Raw genomic sequence first — 16,240 nt, forward strand, 5'->3', positions numbered from 1 at the left:
ACCACGTAAATAGGCCACGGAGCAAGTCGTGCAGTCAGGCCTCTGTGGTCCCGAAACCCGTGTCCCCATCCGCTCCATAGTTACCAGTGGAAACTAGGGGGATTTATGGGACTGTGTGCTCCTGTGAGGGCTGGGATATGTGTGTTTAAGTCCACATCTTCAGAAACTCGGCTAGAACCACAGCCACTGATTGCACGGTGGCAGAGGAAGGGAGGATTCCAGCCTCTGGTCCAGCTCGTGTGGAGCTCAGAAGTTCTTCCTCCTGTCCTGAAAATAACACCAAATCTGAGGGAGCTGCAAACCCACTGCTCTTCTTAGATCCCAGAAGACTGAGGGGGAAAGCTGCTTCCAACCCAGAGAGGTTGCAAAGGGAACAGCGGGCAGGCTTGGAGAGTCACAGCTCCCAAGGCAGAACCTGCTTTTGTAAGAACCCCGGGGGCAGGCAGATTTAACAGGTCCCTGAGGCCAGCAGGAGGCTCAGTGTGGGGAAATCAGAGTGTGACAACTCCAGGGGGCCAGTCAGAGGGTCCCCATGCTCTTTTTCATGTATTTTACATCCAGGACCATGTCCTGTTCTCAGAATGAAGGTCAGAGGATAACTCCTCATGCTTCCTGCCTGGAGAGGAGAAAATAACTGTATTGAAATACACCCAGAACATTCTGTTTCATTGGGGGAAGTTGTTTTTTGTTTGTTTTTTTAATGAGAAATTATTTTACCAGAGCCTAACCAACCTGGGAGAAGGGAAATCCCTTCTGTGTCACCCAAATTGGGGTGGGGGGAAAGAGACACACTTGTGGAGGTCACAGCTCAGGGCACAGGCTCAATGAGAACTAATCACAGGACTGCAGATGCCCTGCTCTGTCCCGCTCTCCCAACACCTTACCTCCATGTCAGTAGGGCCCGTGTGTAATAACAGGAATAATACTAACAGAAGTAAATGTCTCAGGAGTGTCTAGGGAAAACCCAAAGACAGCGGGGAGATGAAAACAAGGACACACAGGCTGTTTTAGCCTCTCACACCAATAGCTGTAGCAAACTACACACAGCCCAGCCCCAGTAGATAAACAGACAACCTCACAGAAGAAATTATTTATTTTGGTTCTCTTACCCAGTGCATTCCATGGTGCATCCTCGCCTAGAATTGAGTGGAAGCAAGTCCATCTCAGAAGGGACATAACTGAAGAGGGATGGCTTCCCAGACTCTGAGGGGCAGAGAGAGCACCAGCCTGGGTTAGAGAAAGGTGAGGGGTGGGGTAGGGTGTGGGCTGCCTTCTTCCCCATATAAGGAACCTTCCTGAGGCCAGCACAGTAGGAGGGAGGGCCATGGGGTGGAAGCAGCCAGACTTCATCCTGAGAACTGTTGGGATGCCTCAAAGGGACCATTCAGGTGCCCAAACTGGGCCCTGAGTGTGGGAGCCAGTCGGTCTGACTCAGAGCCCAGGACTGAGGTGGGCTCACAGCAGGCCGGTATTACTTGGCCGGATCCATTTCACTTCTCCGAAGCCCTGTGTAAAACATGAAGCGTGGACGGCCTGGTGAGCACAGCTCTGCCCTCAAGACCGGTTTCAACTCCTCTCTTCCCAGAGAACAGCATCTCTGAACCCGTCCTGGGTGACCTCACAGAGATCACCCTAGTGGCCCAGGCTAGTGACCGGGAACATGTACCTTCCTGCAGGCAACCCCTGACGTCCACTGATGCATCATATACTGGCAAAGAGTGAGTCACTGTGCATTGGTCTAACAGCAGAGACTCTGCCAAAGGCCCAAGAGGTGGTGTGTGGGACATGCAGGGGTGCAGGAGTGTAAGCAGTGCAAAAGTGTAACTGGTGACAGGGGTGCAGGGGCTGTGGAGGGCGCAGGCATTTCAGGGGCTGTGGGGGTGGAGGGATGCAGAATTGCAGAGAGTAGCAGGGGTGCAGAGGTGCAGGGAGTGTAGGGATGCAGGGAGGTGCTCAGGGACCTGGCCAGGATAAGAAGGCAAGTGCACATCCTTGCAGTCAGCCTGACCCCGGTAGGCTATTGCAATGCTTTTGGGCTGCGGCGGCGGCGGTGGCGGTTGGGAGGCTGCCCGGGCAAGCCGATCGATTTCTTCTCTTCCCTGCAGCCTGGCCTGGGGTGGGGCTTGGCCGCCGGAGATTCGCCAGATGTTGCACTCCAGGTAAGCTTGCTCCTGGTAGGTGGGGCGGTTAGGTCAGAAGGCAGTGGCAGCGGCAGAGGGGCGGAGCGGGTCTACCCCTGGTGAACGGGTGGAATAGCTGCCTTGTCCCGGCTGCTGGGCCTGGGAGCGGCCTCTTCTTCCCCAGGTCGCCGGACACTCCTGTCCCACTCAGCTTGCTGAGTGCGGAGTGGGGGCGGGGCCGTTAAGGTGCGGGACCCACGGGGGGAGGGAGGCTGCCGCGGGGGAGCCGATCAATTCGCTCCGCTCTCCCCAGAGGCGGAGCCAGGGGCGGCTTCTGCTGCCCTAGAGGTGGGACGCGGGTCTCCAGATGATCTTGCTCCTGGGAGGCGGCGGCGGAGGCGGCAGGGGCAGGGGATGTGTTCCAGGGAGTTGCTCCATTTCTTCTCTCCCCCACGGCCTGGCTTGGGGGCGACGTCTGCCGCCGGAGATTTGCCTCAGGTCCGACTCCAGGTGAGCTTGCTCCTGGGAGATGGGTGCGGTGCGGTCAGGGGGCTGGTAAGGTGGTGGCTGCAGGCATAGGGAGGCTGCCCCGGAGGAGACTGTGGATTAGCTCCATGTCTGCACCACGTGGCCTGAAGGCGGCCTCTGCTGCTCCAGGTCCCGGGACACCCCTGTCCCACTTTGCCTGCTGGGGGCGGGAGGCAGGGTAGTCAGGGTGCAGGGGTGGCGGTGGTCGGGGGCCTGCAGCGGGGGAGCGGACCATTTGCTCCCATCTTCCCCGCGTCTTGTCCTGGGGGCGGTCGCTGTTGCCCTGTGTTATGAGACGCGTGTATCCTAGTCGGCCTGACCCCGGGAGTTGGACTTGGTACTTTGGGGGTGGTGGCAGCAGCGGCAGGTTTTCCCATGGAACTTGTCCATTTGCTCCCACTTCCCCCCATGGTTTGCCCTGGGGGCGGTCCCTGTTGTCCCAAGTTCGTCGGACGTCCATCTCCAGGTCAGCCTGCTCCCTAGAGGAGGCCACTGTGAGGTCATGGGCAAGAGTGGTGGCTGCTGCGGGGGTAGGGGCTGCCTTAGGGAGCTGGTGGATTGGCTCCCGTCTCCCCGATGGCCTGGTGTGGGAGTGGCCTCTCCTGCCCCAGGTCACCAGACGCACCTGTCCCACTCAGCCTGCTGGGGGAGGGGCGCCCTGGGCGGTGCCTTTAAGGTGCGGGGGTGGCGATGGCGGGGGTAGAAGACCTGCAGCGCGGAGCCTGTCAATTTGCTCTCCTCTTCCCCGTGACCAATCCTGGGGGCGTCCTCTGCTGCCCAAGAAGCCGGATGCCCGTCTCCAGGTCAGCTTGCTCCTGGGAGACGGGCCCGATGTGGTCGAGGGGCAGAGGCAGTTGCGACGGCCGGCTGCCCCGCCTAATGGGGCCACTTCTTCTCCTCTCCCCTGACCTGGCCTGGGGACGTCCTCTCTGGCGCAAGATTCGCCTGACACCCCACACCTGGTCTGACTGCTCCTGGAAGGTGGGCGCGGTGAGATCAGGAGGTGGAGAGGACAGGGGCTGCCCCTGGAGAGCTGGAGGATAAGCTCCAATCTCTCTGCAGGCCTGACGTGGGGGCGGCCTCTGCTGCCCCTCGTTCCCAGGTCACACTTCTTCGGGTCATATTTCCCCGGGGTTGCGGTAGGGTGCGGGGGCGTCGGGGTGTTGGCGGGGGTATGGAGCCTGCCGCTCGGGAGCTGGGGGTTTAGCTCCCATCTTTTCCGCAGATTGGCCTGAGGGCAGCCTCTGTTGCTCCAGGTCGCAAAGCAATTTCTCTGACAGCTTAGCCACCGGAGGTGGGCAGGATGGGCTGAGAGGGCTGAGGCAGCCGCCAAGGCAGCGACGGAGGGGGCTGTCCCTGGCCAGCTGGTCAATTTGTTCCCATCTCAACCTTTGCTGCCGCAGTTTCGCAGAACGCCCTTCTCCAGTTTATTCTTCTCCAGGGAGGTGGGCGCAGTGCATGCAGCCCGAGGTCTGGGCTCTCCCTTGGGAGGGGCAGAACTCTCTTGTTCTCCTTTGTCTTTATTCTTCAGCGAAGTGGTTACTGGACGCAATTCTTAATTCTGAGAAAGTGTAGCCTGTGTTATGGAAGAGCTGCTGGACAGTGAGGTTTCTGGGTGGATTTTCACATCAGCTGATGCCCCAGGCAGGCAGGAAAGCTATTACTCAGAGCTTCTTAGTCTGGGGTTGGGGATGGCCCCGCCATCCTCACCATGCTTTTTAAAAATGTGTTACTCCCCTCTTTTTCCTAGGTGACATTTTAGGTTATTGGGTCTCAGATTGCTGGCACACTCATCCCTGTTCTCAGACATCTTTTAAACTTGGGTGAAGTGATAAGTAGGGGAAGATGATTTACTGAAAGGTAAGAATACTTAAATTCGCATTAAAGCTACATTCTGTCAATCTTTCTAAAATGATTTTCCTCTGATTCTAAATCCACGACCTAGTGAATGTTGTACTCCTGTGTAAATTATTGATCTTCACATCACATTTGTTGAGTGGTCAACGAGATTTGTTAATTAGATTATTCCTGAAAGGAAAAGTTCAGGCTTTTCAGAATTCCTTGTCTGATGTCACCCAGGCAGTCACAGTAGAAGACAGAGCTGATATAAAAATCCCTCAGCTGCCTGAACTGCAAAGCTTCTGGGATTACTGATCCCTGAAATGCAGGTGACTCTTGATGATAATCTGGGGGATGGTTTAAATGATCAGATTCTTCCAGTCCTATAAATGGGTTCCGTGGCCCCAGCCCCGGGAGAACTGGACATAAGGGCCATATCGTGTGTGGTGGGATGGGAAGGCAAGGTGTAAGAGCTGGAATCACTGAGATTCCACACTCGCTAAACACAGTCTCCAGAGCCTAATTGTTGTCAGGTTCTGTTCTGGATTTGAGAGTGTGTTCATACATGATTCTTGCCCTTCTGGAGTCACTGCCTGGGTGGAAGTAACCTTTACATAGATCTGTGGAGGATGACATTTAAGTAGATGGGCTGTTATGGTTCTCAATGTGCCCAGGCTTGCTCTTCCAGGCACTCGTGGGACTAACGCGAGTCATGTTATTCACTCATTCACTGATTTATTACCCTTGAATTGATCACTCGTCCCACAGTAAGTGAAACAAGGTAACAGGAAGCTGAGTTTTGTCCCCTCTCCTATCACTGATTGTTTTTCAGTCGGGCGCCCTGCGTATGCATTGTGAAACGGTGGTATTTCGTGCCCAATGGGGCAGCACTGTCAGTTCTGAGAATCAGGGGAGACACATGGGTAGGACAGCACCCTGACACACATGGCACCCCCCATCCCGTGAGACAGAATTGGCGATGCTCAGGTGACCCGATGTAGACTGCGGTGCTAAACCTGAGCATGTTTAGTTATCCTGGTGGCTATGAAAATACAGACTACCAGTCGCTACCTCTGGAGACTCTGAGGGTGTGCACCCCAGGATTCTGCATTTTAAGAAGCACTTTAACGAATCCTGATGAAGAGATCTGAGTGTCCCACGGAGAAACACTGGTGTGCGAGGCACCAATATTGAGGATTCTCAGGGAACGATGTCTTTTTAGGATGGTCCATGGGCCCTCACTTTAGACTTTTGCCTTGGGTTTAATTGTATGTGTTCAGAAGTGATGTCTTTCAATTCCAGTGCAAGTCAGCATGCTCTGTGCAGGGATTTACTCTCAGTAGATGGCAAAAACTATGATTCTTCAGGTCACCGAGCTACACTGTGAACGATATTTTATTTTGGTTTTCTTTGTAGCAATGCAGAGTCTCCCGAGGAGAGATTTAGACTCAACAGCTTTGTGTCAGACTTTGGAAGACCGCTGCTGCCCAAGGTGTTCTCTGGCAGTGCAATGACGAATCTAGGTCCCTCTTTCACTGCTACATCAATGAAGTGGACCACTTGGACAAGGCCAAAGCTGGTATCCCTACCATAGCCCTTTACAGTGTTATTCGGCTCCAGGAAGCCATCAAATGCAGCAGGTGGCCAGAGGAGGAGCCGAACAGACTCATGAAATGTGACATCCCCAACTTTATCAACACGGACCAGAACTCTGCCTTTGTGGAAGATGATTTCCTGATTTTGTAACTACCGATTGTTCTAGAAAATAAGCCAGTTGCCCAGAACTCACACAAAGACTTGAATTGAGAAACGTGCTTTCTCAGGTATCTTTCTGAAGATGTGAAGTCTGTCTTTGTATGGAAGGAAGTCCCCTTTCACAAAACTGAATGTGTTTGTGTCTGAGAGAGGGAAATGGAGACAGAAAGACGAAGAAGCAGAAGAGAGCCCCCTCAGAAGAGATCTAGTTAAGGTGAGTTTTTGTGCCTTTAAAAAACATTTGGGGTTTTAGGGGGAACAAAGTATTTACACTGTCTTATTCTCCTCATTGGAAACCTTGGCCCCGTCGTCAGAGTCAGCGGCCTTGAACGGGGGTTGCACGCTGCGTTTCATCTGGCACTGCCACTTCCACGCTCTGCCTTTAGCACGTTGCTTTGCCTGTCAGGGTTGCCACCCTTTTAACTGTAAGGTGAGGAGTCTGGAGTAGATGATCCACCCCAGCTCTGCTGTTTTGCAAATTTCTGATTTCGTATTCGGATGAGTCTGGGATACACCCAGAGCAGTATAAACCAGGCCCTACCTCCTGCCTATTGCTGGGGCATCCCTCAGGTCTGTGCCTTCTACTCAACCCTTTACTGAGCCCAGCTTTTGTCAGGAGCCCAAGTGCCTACCGGGATGGCAGGGGACTTGTCTTTCGTGGTCACGGTGGCCAAGAATTCTATTGGTGTGCTGAAACAACTCTTCTGAGATCCTCCACCCACCCCTGCTCAAACCTAATGACAGCACTACGGTTCCTTTCCTAGGAGGAGAATCAATCCATGGTGCATTTTATGACAATCCTGTCCCCAGGGATGCACGGAAGTTTATCAGCTGAGTGAGGGGAGGTGCCTCTGTGTCCCTGTATCTCTGTCTGCTGACAGTTCGCTGCCACCGGCTACTGAACAAGAAAAGTGCTATTCACCATGTTGTGTGTTTTCCAAATGTGTAGGTGATGGTCTTGTGGCTCGTGCGTGGGCTTTGATTTGGGATGGTGAAGGGCTTATAAATACCTCATCAACATGTATTCGAGGTGGCCTGGTGCCACACAGATTTGATTCATGAAGGCATCAAGCCTGCACACTGGTTTGGAAACAACTTGGTTTTGATCATTCACACTGCGTGCATGACTCGCTGCTAATCTCTGGGTGGTTTTTTCATTTCAGATTTATTCACCCCATGTCTTGCTTAAGCTGAAAAATACATTTATTTCACCAGAATATTCTCTGATTCTTTGTTTACACACATCCAGTTTTTTTAATTCCTTTAAAAATGATTCTGTGTTTATAATGCCTCCTAATTTCTATCATCTCTATGTTGCCAGTGGCCTGAGACATGCACCAGATTTGATGCCGGAACAGTTCCACCAAAAGAAATCCCTTTGCCGTAATATCTTTTGAGGAAAATATTATTCTTTAAGGCTCTAACAGTAAATCGTAGAAGAAAGCATGGAACATTTCTTGTAGTTAATACATGTTCATGCGAAAAGAAATGATATTTTCATTAAACAATGTTGATTTTAATAACTTTTACAAATGTGAACATTATTATTCATAATTTAAGTAACCAGATAAAACCACAGTTATTTATTATGAAGATTGAAAACTATTTACACGGTCTCTTAATTAGAAGTAGCTTTATTAGAAGACTGAAGGGTATTTAAAAGATGGAAAAATACCCATGATGACACCATCATTTTTATTAACTAAATATCAAGAACTGTGCAGGGATAAGATTTAACCCTCTGCAAACTGCCAAGTTAGCATGAGGTAGTTTGTGGATGCTGCCAGAGGACAGGACACTCCCCCAGGATCAGAGACAAAGGACTTCCTGCCAGCACAGCAGGCAGCCTGTGGTTCAAGTTCATATTGGTTCCTGAGTTCCTTTCCTATTGCTGTTGTAACAAAGGACCACAGACTCAGTGGCTTAAAGCAATACACATTCATCTTCTCACTGTTCTAGGGTGCAGTAGTGCAAAGTCAATGTCAGTGGGCTAAAACCAACGAGTGGCCAAGGCTAAGTTCCACACCTAGGCTCTTGGGAGGGATTCATCATCCTACCTTTCCCAGCTTGCAGAGGTGCTCACACTCCTTGGCCCAGGGCCCTGTGTCACTGTGACCTCTGCTGCCACTTTACATCTCTGTCTCTGACTATATAGATATAGAGGAAGAGTCTTCTACATCTGGTATGGACCCTTTTTCCTACATGGACATTGTATCCCTATTTATGTGCAGATGAAAACCCCTTCCCTCCAGGGTGCGGTGGCATCAGCTCACAAGATGACCACTCTGGGCTTTAAGTGTCCTCTTTGTATTGTCATCAGGGAACTTCTCTCTCCATAGTTAGCTCTGTGTTAATTTGTTGTTATATTTTACCCAGAATTACTGAAAGTTTTACTTAAAAGGGATCCTAATTAGCTCTGTTTACCTGTTTCCAGAGCTGAAAGCTTCAGTTCTAGAGTATCAGTTTGACTTTTCCTAAAAATACATTCCAGTATATTTCTCTGGTGAAAGTCTCAACCCTGTTATCTATTGTCCCATCATTTCCTTATTTTCTTGAATATATTAAAAGTATTTTATAGCCTTTATTGGTAACTCTGATGCCTACATCACCTGGGGTTTGCATCCTTTGTCTAATGCTCCTTATTCTCATGTTATCTGTCATATAGTCTGGACATGTTGCAAGTCTAGAAATTCTTTATTACATGGCAGACATTGCAAATGAAAAATCCATGTTATCTTCCGTGAGAGCTTTTCTACCTTCCCGTTAGGCAGACAGTGTGAGGGACTGATCATGTCACTCCAATCAGGCGCTGAGGTGGATCAGGACTAAAGTGCCTTTTTTCTTAAAACAGCTTTGAGGTATACTTGGCAAAATAATTTTCACACGTTTAAAGTGTACAGCTTAATACGTTTTGACGTAAGTATATCCCCAAGGAACCATGACCACACTCAAGACAGTGAACATACCCATCACCCACAAAGCTTCTCTCCTGACTTTTGTTGTCCCTCCCTCCCTCCCCGTCTCTTCCCCTGGGAACCATTGATCTGCTTTCTATCACAACATAGTGGTTTGCATTTTCAAGATCCTTATATGAATGGATTCATGCAGTATCTACTCTATGTTGTCTGACTTCTTTCATTCAGTGTAATTATTTTGAGAATCATCTGTGTTGCTGTATTAATAGCTTGTTTGTCTTATAGTAGAGTATTGTTTAGTGCTGAGTTTTTACTGAAGAGTTTATTGTGAGCAGTGTTTGTATAGACCATTATTTCTTTCTGCATTTACTTCTTGATGGATGCATGGGTTATTTACAACTTGTGCTATTATAAATAAAATAGCAGTGAATGTTTGGTTACAAGTCTTTGTATGGACATATGCTTTTCCTTTCTAAAGCACCAGATGAGGAATGTCTGGATTATATGGTACACAGGTGTTTACCTTTTTAAAAGAATCTGTTAAAGACTTTTCCAAAATGGTTGTACTATTGTAAATTCCTCGTGGTGTGTATCAGTTCTGGTTGCTCTACTTCCTTGCCAGCACCTTGTAAGGTCAGTCTTTCTAGCTGTATTCATTCTAGTATGTATGTGAACTAGTATCTCACTGTGGTTTTTAAAAGCATTTCTCTAATGACTAATGACACCTTTAATCAGCATCTTTTCATATGCTTATTATCCATCTGGATATCTTTACTGAAGTGTGTTTCCTGGCCTCATTCATTCAGGTGTTTGAATTATTATTGAATTTTGAGACCTCTTTATTCTGGATCAGATACAAAGAGAGACCTTTATCAGATATATGATCTGCAAATAGCTTCTGTCTATGGCTTGTCTTTTCATTTGCTTAGCAGTGTTTAGAAGAGCATTGAAGAGTCTTCATGTTCATAAAGTTCACTCTATCAGTTTCTTTTTAAAATAGATGATACTTTTGGTGTCATAGCAAAGAAAAATTTTCCAAACCCAAGGCCATAAACCTTAAGCCTATGCTTGTTCTCCTAGCTGTTTTATAGTTTTAGATTTCCTATTAAGATCTATGATCCATTTTGAGGTAAATTTTGTATATTTTGTGAGGTGTGGATCAAAGTTCATTTTTTTTTTTTGCGTATCACGATCTAATTGTTCCAGCACTACATGCTGAAAAGATCCTTTCTCCACAGCATCCTTTTTGAGAATCAATTGTCTGTATAAGTCTTGGTTTAGTTCTGAACATTCTATTGTGTTCCATTATTCTATTTTCCTGTTTTACACCAACACCCTAATTTCTTATTACTGTAGCTTTATAAAAAAAGTTTGAAAATCAGATAGTGCAAGTCTTCCAACTTTGTTTTTCTTGTTCAAAGTTGTTTTGGATTTTTGGGATCCTTTGAATTTTTATATGAATTATAGAATAAGTTTTTAAATTCCTTACATCCTGTTCTGCCAAAATTCCACCCATGTCTTTGGCCGTCTCCAAAGCCACATTTTCTGAAGAAGTCTCTCTAGATCCCAGGTGAAAGGAATTTCTCTTTCGTCTGTGCTCAAATCACATTTGATATTATTTGATTCCATTTAATCATATTTGCCTGTATGTACTTGTCTGACCTTTCCAGCCATTTAGTAAATCTCAAAAGATTAGGAATCTTGACTTGGTTCCCTCTGTGTGCTGAGAAACTAGTTCTATGCTTTGCAGGAGTGAGCCCTGCAGTAAGAGGTATCTGCAGCACACATCTAGCTCATTGCTTGAATATTGTCAAGGAATTCTGCAGATTTAGAATTGTTTATTGATTGTTGTCTCCAAGACGGCTCAGTCTTTTTTATTTCTATTGCTACTGCTGCAGTTTCAAAGAACAATGGGCTAGTTATTTTCCAAATATCAAATCATACTCTAATTGTGTTGTCACGCAAATTATGTGCTGCTGTGTCTTAACAACCTGCTTAGTGTTCACAGGCTCCTTCACTCATGGAAAATTTGGGAGAATGTCATATCCTTAGAGATAGCAATGCTGTCTTTGGCGACCTGAGCAGCAGTATCTGAATTCACTCCTGCTGTTTTTCCAGTGTCCCCTCTAGACCTCCTCCAGCCCTCCATGGGGGGCCCTGCAGTTCTGCCCTAGAAAAGCCTGTTGCTTCTCAGGAAGACTTCCCTATGAAACATAACCATGTCCTTCTTGTGGGGACATTCAGTCCAGAGACCTGAAAGCAGGGGAAAATATTTAGCCTGCTTTTGGTAGAACCTAAATTCTTCCATACTTGTTAGAAGCAATTTCAATGAGGAAACTGTTTTGACATCTAACAAATCAGCATAAATGACTGATGAGGAAGATCAGCTTCCCCATCCCACTCAGTCGTCATGTTGATGTGACACACACATTGGCAAACATTTTCTCCTGTGAGCAACATAAAGTTCAAGACGTTATGAATGGCTTTTTGTTTTTATTTCTTAGTCTTTCCACATTCACTGTGTCTCGTGAGATTATATGAATCCTGCTTATTTTCAGCCCAGCACTAAACTTTTTAAAAGGATCACGTGTTTAAAAGGCTAGTGGACAATTTTTTAGAAGACAGAAATCCTTAGATTTTGGTCCCAGAGTTGAATCTTGGTTAGTGGTGAATGAAAATTCCCGTTAAAATTTTAAATTCAGTGATATAAAGTCTTAAAAATAGTTAAATATTAGTCAATTTCATTAAACACTATAAGAGTTATTTACCTTTAAGCCTGTTTCTGGGGCAATTTTGCAATGATTCCCTCCCTTTATCGATTCCCTCTTTATCAGAATCCTTGAGAGGCCCCTGTCATCATTGTCAGTATCATCATCATCATCATGGAACTGATTATTCTGGAAGATTCTAGGAAAATAAAGAGATGGACGGGATTATGTGTAGGTCAGTGTGTGCATATACAATAAGAACAGCTGTCAGACATTAGATGCAAGATACCCATTTCATTTAGGGGAGAATGTGGTCATGAAATCCTGATGTGGTGAATGAAGGAAGCGGTGGGAACAGGATAGTCAATGCAAAGGAGGAGGAAGTGAGTGAATTGGAGAGCATAGATCCTTGGTTAGTTGATCAGCACATTGGTGAGTATGAGGGGAGTGTGATGGCAGAATCATGTCCCTCCCCGGCCACAGGGTAGCCACCTGTGACATGTTACTGTACATGGCAAAAGGGATGACAGATATTTTAGTATTAAAAATCTTAGAGGATTTCTGTCTCCTAAATTGTCTATTAGTTAGCCTTTAAACCCATGATACATTATTATAGATTAGTGCAGGGGCACAAATAAAATGGATTCATATAATCTCACCAGACAAACTGAATGTAGAAAGGATAAGGAAGAAAAACAAAAAGTCACTTATAAGTGCCTTGAACCATAAATTGCTCATGAGGAAATGTTACACAAGGTGAATGTCACAGCCACATACATACTGCCTGAGTGGGATGGGACAAGGGGATCCTGAGATGAGACAATAGGGTGAGTAGTCTGGATTGTCCAGGTGGGCTGAATGTAATCACAGGGGTCCTTAAATTGGAGGATATTTCCCAGCTGAGTTTAAAATCAGAGGGAGGTGTAGCGATGGAGCAATGTTCAGAAAGGCTGCTGACCATGAAAATGGAGGAAGTTGAGGGGCACAAGCTAAGGAAGGTGGGTGACCTCTGTAAACTGGAAAAAAAAAAAAAGGAAACATTCTCTTCTAGACCCTCTAGAAGGAAGGAACCCTGCTGGTATCTTGAATTTATCCCAATGAGAACTGTGTTGTATCTCTGACACCCACAGCCATAAGCTAATAAGTCTGTGCTGGTTTAAGCTATTAAGCTTATGGGAATTTGTTACAGTGGTAATAGGAAAATAACATAGTGAGTGGTAGTGTAAGGGATTAAAGGTCTAGGATGGGGTGTGGAGAGAATTCTGACATTTGCACCTAAAAAACAACCAGGTGAAGTGGGAAGGTGTTTTAAGGAAGACCTACCTGGCAGGGCTGTCAAGCAGACTGGAGTGAGCGAATCCTTGGAGTTAGAGGAATCAATTAAACCTCACAAGGAAAATAAGAAATAAAATGTAGCAGGGCTTCAGTGTTAGTAGATGTAGGAATGGAAATGGGCAGAGAGATATAAACATTATTTTGAAATTAGCTACAGGTTTGATGACTGCATGTTTGGGAGAGTTAGCCGATGTGTGGACTGAATGCATCCCCTCAAAATCCATATGTCGAAACCTCATCTCCCAGGGTGATGATATAGGGATGCGGGGCCTTTGGGAGGTGATTAGTAGGATAAAATGAGGTCATGAGAGTAGAGCCCTCATGAATGGTATTAGTGTTCTTATACAGGGCCCCAAAGTGCTTGCTTCTCTCTCCTCTCTGGGCCATGAAGATAGTGGGAAGACAGCCATCTTCGAGCTGGCAATCCTCTCCCAGATACATTGACCTTGAAAGCCTCAGCCTCCAAACCATAAGGAATATGCTGGTTGTTTAAGCCACCCGACACACGGTAATTTGTTACAGAATCCCAGACTGACGAAGACAGTGGAGAATGCCACTGTGTTTTGCACTGATTGCCTGGAGAATGCTGAAACCCAGGGAAGTGGGCAGCACAGACGTTTACTCATTTAATCCTGCCAACACTGTAGGGGATAGAGTCTACATTTTCCTCGCTATTTAAAAGGTAAGGAAAAGAGGCACAAACAATAACAATGACAACGACAACAACAACAACAACAGCAACAATAATTTGTCCAAGATTCACACAGAACTCCCTGGAGGGAGAGTGAGAATTAATACTTATGCAGGCTGGCCCCAGAGCCCCTGCTCATAACTACTAAGTCAGATCACCTTGCTTATTTAATCAGTTTTTTTCAACTGTGATATGAGTGTACTGTGTCCAGTAACTTATAATTTCAAAATACCTCACTGTAAGGGAAACATTAGTCGCAGGCATTACAACCCACAGAAAGCTAGACATACAAAAATAACTTGTTAAGGCAAGATAACCAATAATGTTTTTAAATATTATACCTGCTGACCCTTTGCAATAAAGTGTTTATTTATAATTCTGTCTGGCTACAGAATAACATCATAATCCTGCATGTGGCTGGTGGCTCCCGTGTTGGACAGCACGGGTCTAGAGAATTTAAATGACTTGCCCAGCCTTGCCCAGGAAGCTCGTGGTGGGATCAGAGCTATAGTCTGGGACTGTTCCTTCCTATCCAAGTCCCTCATGGAAGTTTAGAAGCTTCTCCTTTGGTGCCCAGCTGTCTATCCGTACTTATGACATCTTGTCAGGTGCCCCGGCCTGCTCCTGAACATCAGCCAGAACCCACTTCTGCTCTTTTTTGGCCAGGTAATACCTTCTAGCAACTTCCATTGCCTTCTTGGCATCAGTTTTTACATGGAAGGGTAGTGGCTAGAGAAGGAAATGTGTCCACATGACAGGTTTTTCATAAATATAGTAGGAGTGGTCAAGAGAAGAAAACCTCAGGAATACGAGTGGAAGCAGGTCATTTAATATACCAAATGCGTACTTTCAATGTATGTTTGTGTTTCCGAGTCCATGCTTGTTCTACTCGTGCATTATAGGCCAACACATCAGGAGACAAGGATTTGGGGCAAGAAATAGCGGCTTTAATTTGTAAAGCCAGTGGAGAAGATGGTAGACCAATGTCCTGGAGAACCATCATCCCAAGTCAGAATTCAGGCTCTTCTTATATTAAAAAGGGGAAGCGGGAATGCTTGGTTGATGCAAACTTGGTGTATGAATTCTTTGTTTTTAGAATCCTTTGTTCTTGCAGCTCTTCACCTGGGTCAGATCCGTGTAAACCTCCAACAAGCAAATGTTATTTTCTATTCTGTATCTTGTTATCTTTATACGAATGGAAAAGTGATAATATCCTTCAAAGTCAGAGCCTTGAGAATAGGGTCTCCTGTATATTTCAGGATCTAGGCAACATTGTTTCACAAAAGGTGCAGAAACAGCAAGACTAAGCCTAGGAAACAGGGCACAGGTTTAAAGTCAAAGGAACAGATCTAATATGGAGTCAGATTTGTTCTTTCCTATTTCAGTAGTGCCATGGAGAAGGCACTGTGGGCAGCTTTCTGTAGGCTCCTGGAGGCTTTCTCTCTCAGCCTCTGTGCGCCTCTATTGAAAACCCATCATCGCTATCTGGCCTGCTGGAAAACCAGTCCGCCTGTTTTGCCCTGAAGTTGTGTTCTGTTTATAACTCATCTCTACTCCTTGGAAAACAACTCAATAAAAACTCAGTTGGTTTCCCACCAGCCCTGAGCAGGGGTGAGGGATAGCATGTTATTATTTTATAAAAAAAAATATAAAAATGTTTTAAAACAGCACTGGGCACATAGGAGAGAGACAATCAATGCTTCCTGGCTTAAATCGAAAATGATGACTCAGTGAGTCTATGGCTGCTGTATTTGCTGAGCTAGTTACTCCTTTGCTCCATTACACATTTATTTTAACTGAAAAAGAAATATATGCATATGGTTAAAAAATTCAAACAGAGCAAAAAATACTCAAGTGAAAGAAGTTTTCCCTCATCCTCTGTTCTTACATGCCTCCCTGGAGATGCCAATGTTTACAATCCTTTGTGTGCTTTTCCAGATATGCTATGCAAGTTCCCACCAATGTATGTAAATTCCTTTAAAGTTTTACTTATTTTTAACTTTAAGGGATTTAAATCCTCAAGTGGCTTCTGCCACAGTAATAGAAAAGAAGAAATCTGACTCCATATTAGATCTGTTCCTTTGACTTTAACCCTGTGCTCTGTCTCCTAGGCTTCTTCTTGCTTGTAAAACAATGTTGCCTAGAGCCTAAAATATACAGGAGAGCCTATTCTGAAGGCTCTGACCTTTAAGGGTATTTAACACTTTTCCAATCATATAAAGATAACACGTTGCAGAATAGAAAATAACGTTTGTTTTGTTGGAGGTTTACAGGGATCTGACCCAGGGAGATAGCTGCAAGAACAAAGGATTCTAAAAACAAAGAATTCATACACCAAGAAGTTTGCAA

The 16,240-nt window shown here is 46.0% G+C and overlaps 1 long non-coding RNA gene across 1 annotated transcript in view; it reads left to right on the top strand.

The window, feature by feature from the left end:
- The first annotated feature begins 2,576 nt into the window (after positions 1 to 2,576).
- The window catches only part of LOC140695072 (uncharacterized), a 156,801-nt gene continuing 143,137 nt past the window's right edge, over positions 2,577 to 16,240 (top strand). Inside the window, exon 1 of the long non-coding RNA XR_012070761.1 lies at positions 2,577 to 2,630. This is a non-coding gene — a long non-coding RNA (uncharacterized lncRNA). The remainder of the gene's footprint in view (positions 2,631 to 16,240) is intronic.

This window comes from Vicugna pacos, unplaced genomic scaffold (genome assembly GCF_048564905.1).
Source record: "Vicugna pacos unplaced genomic scaffold, VicPac4 scaffold_130, whole genome shotgun sequence".
Classification (NCBI taxonomy): Eukaryota; Metazoa; Chordata; class Mammalia; order Artiodactyla; family Camelidae; genus Vicugna; species Vicugna pacos.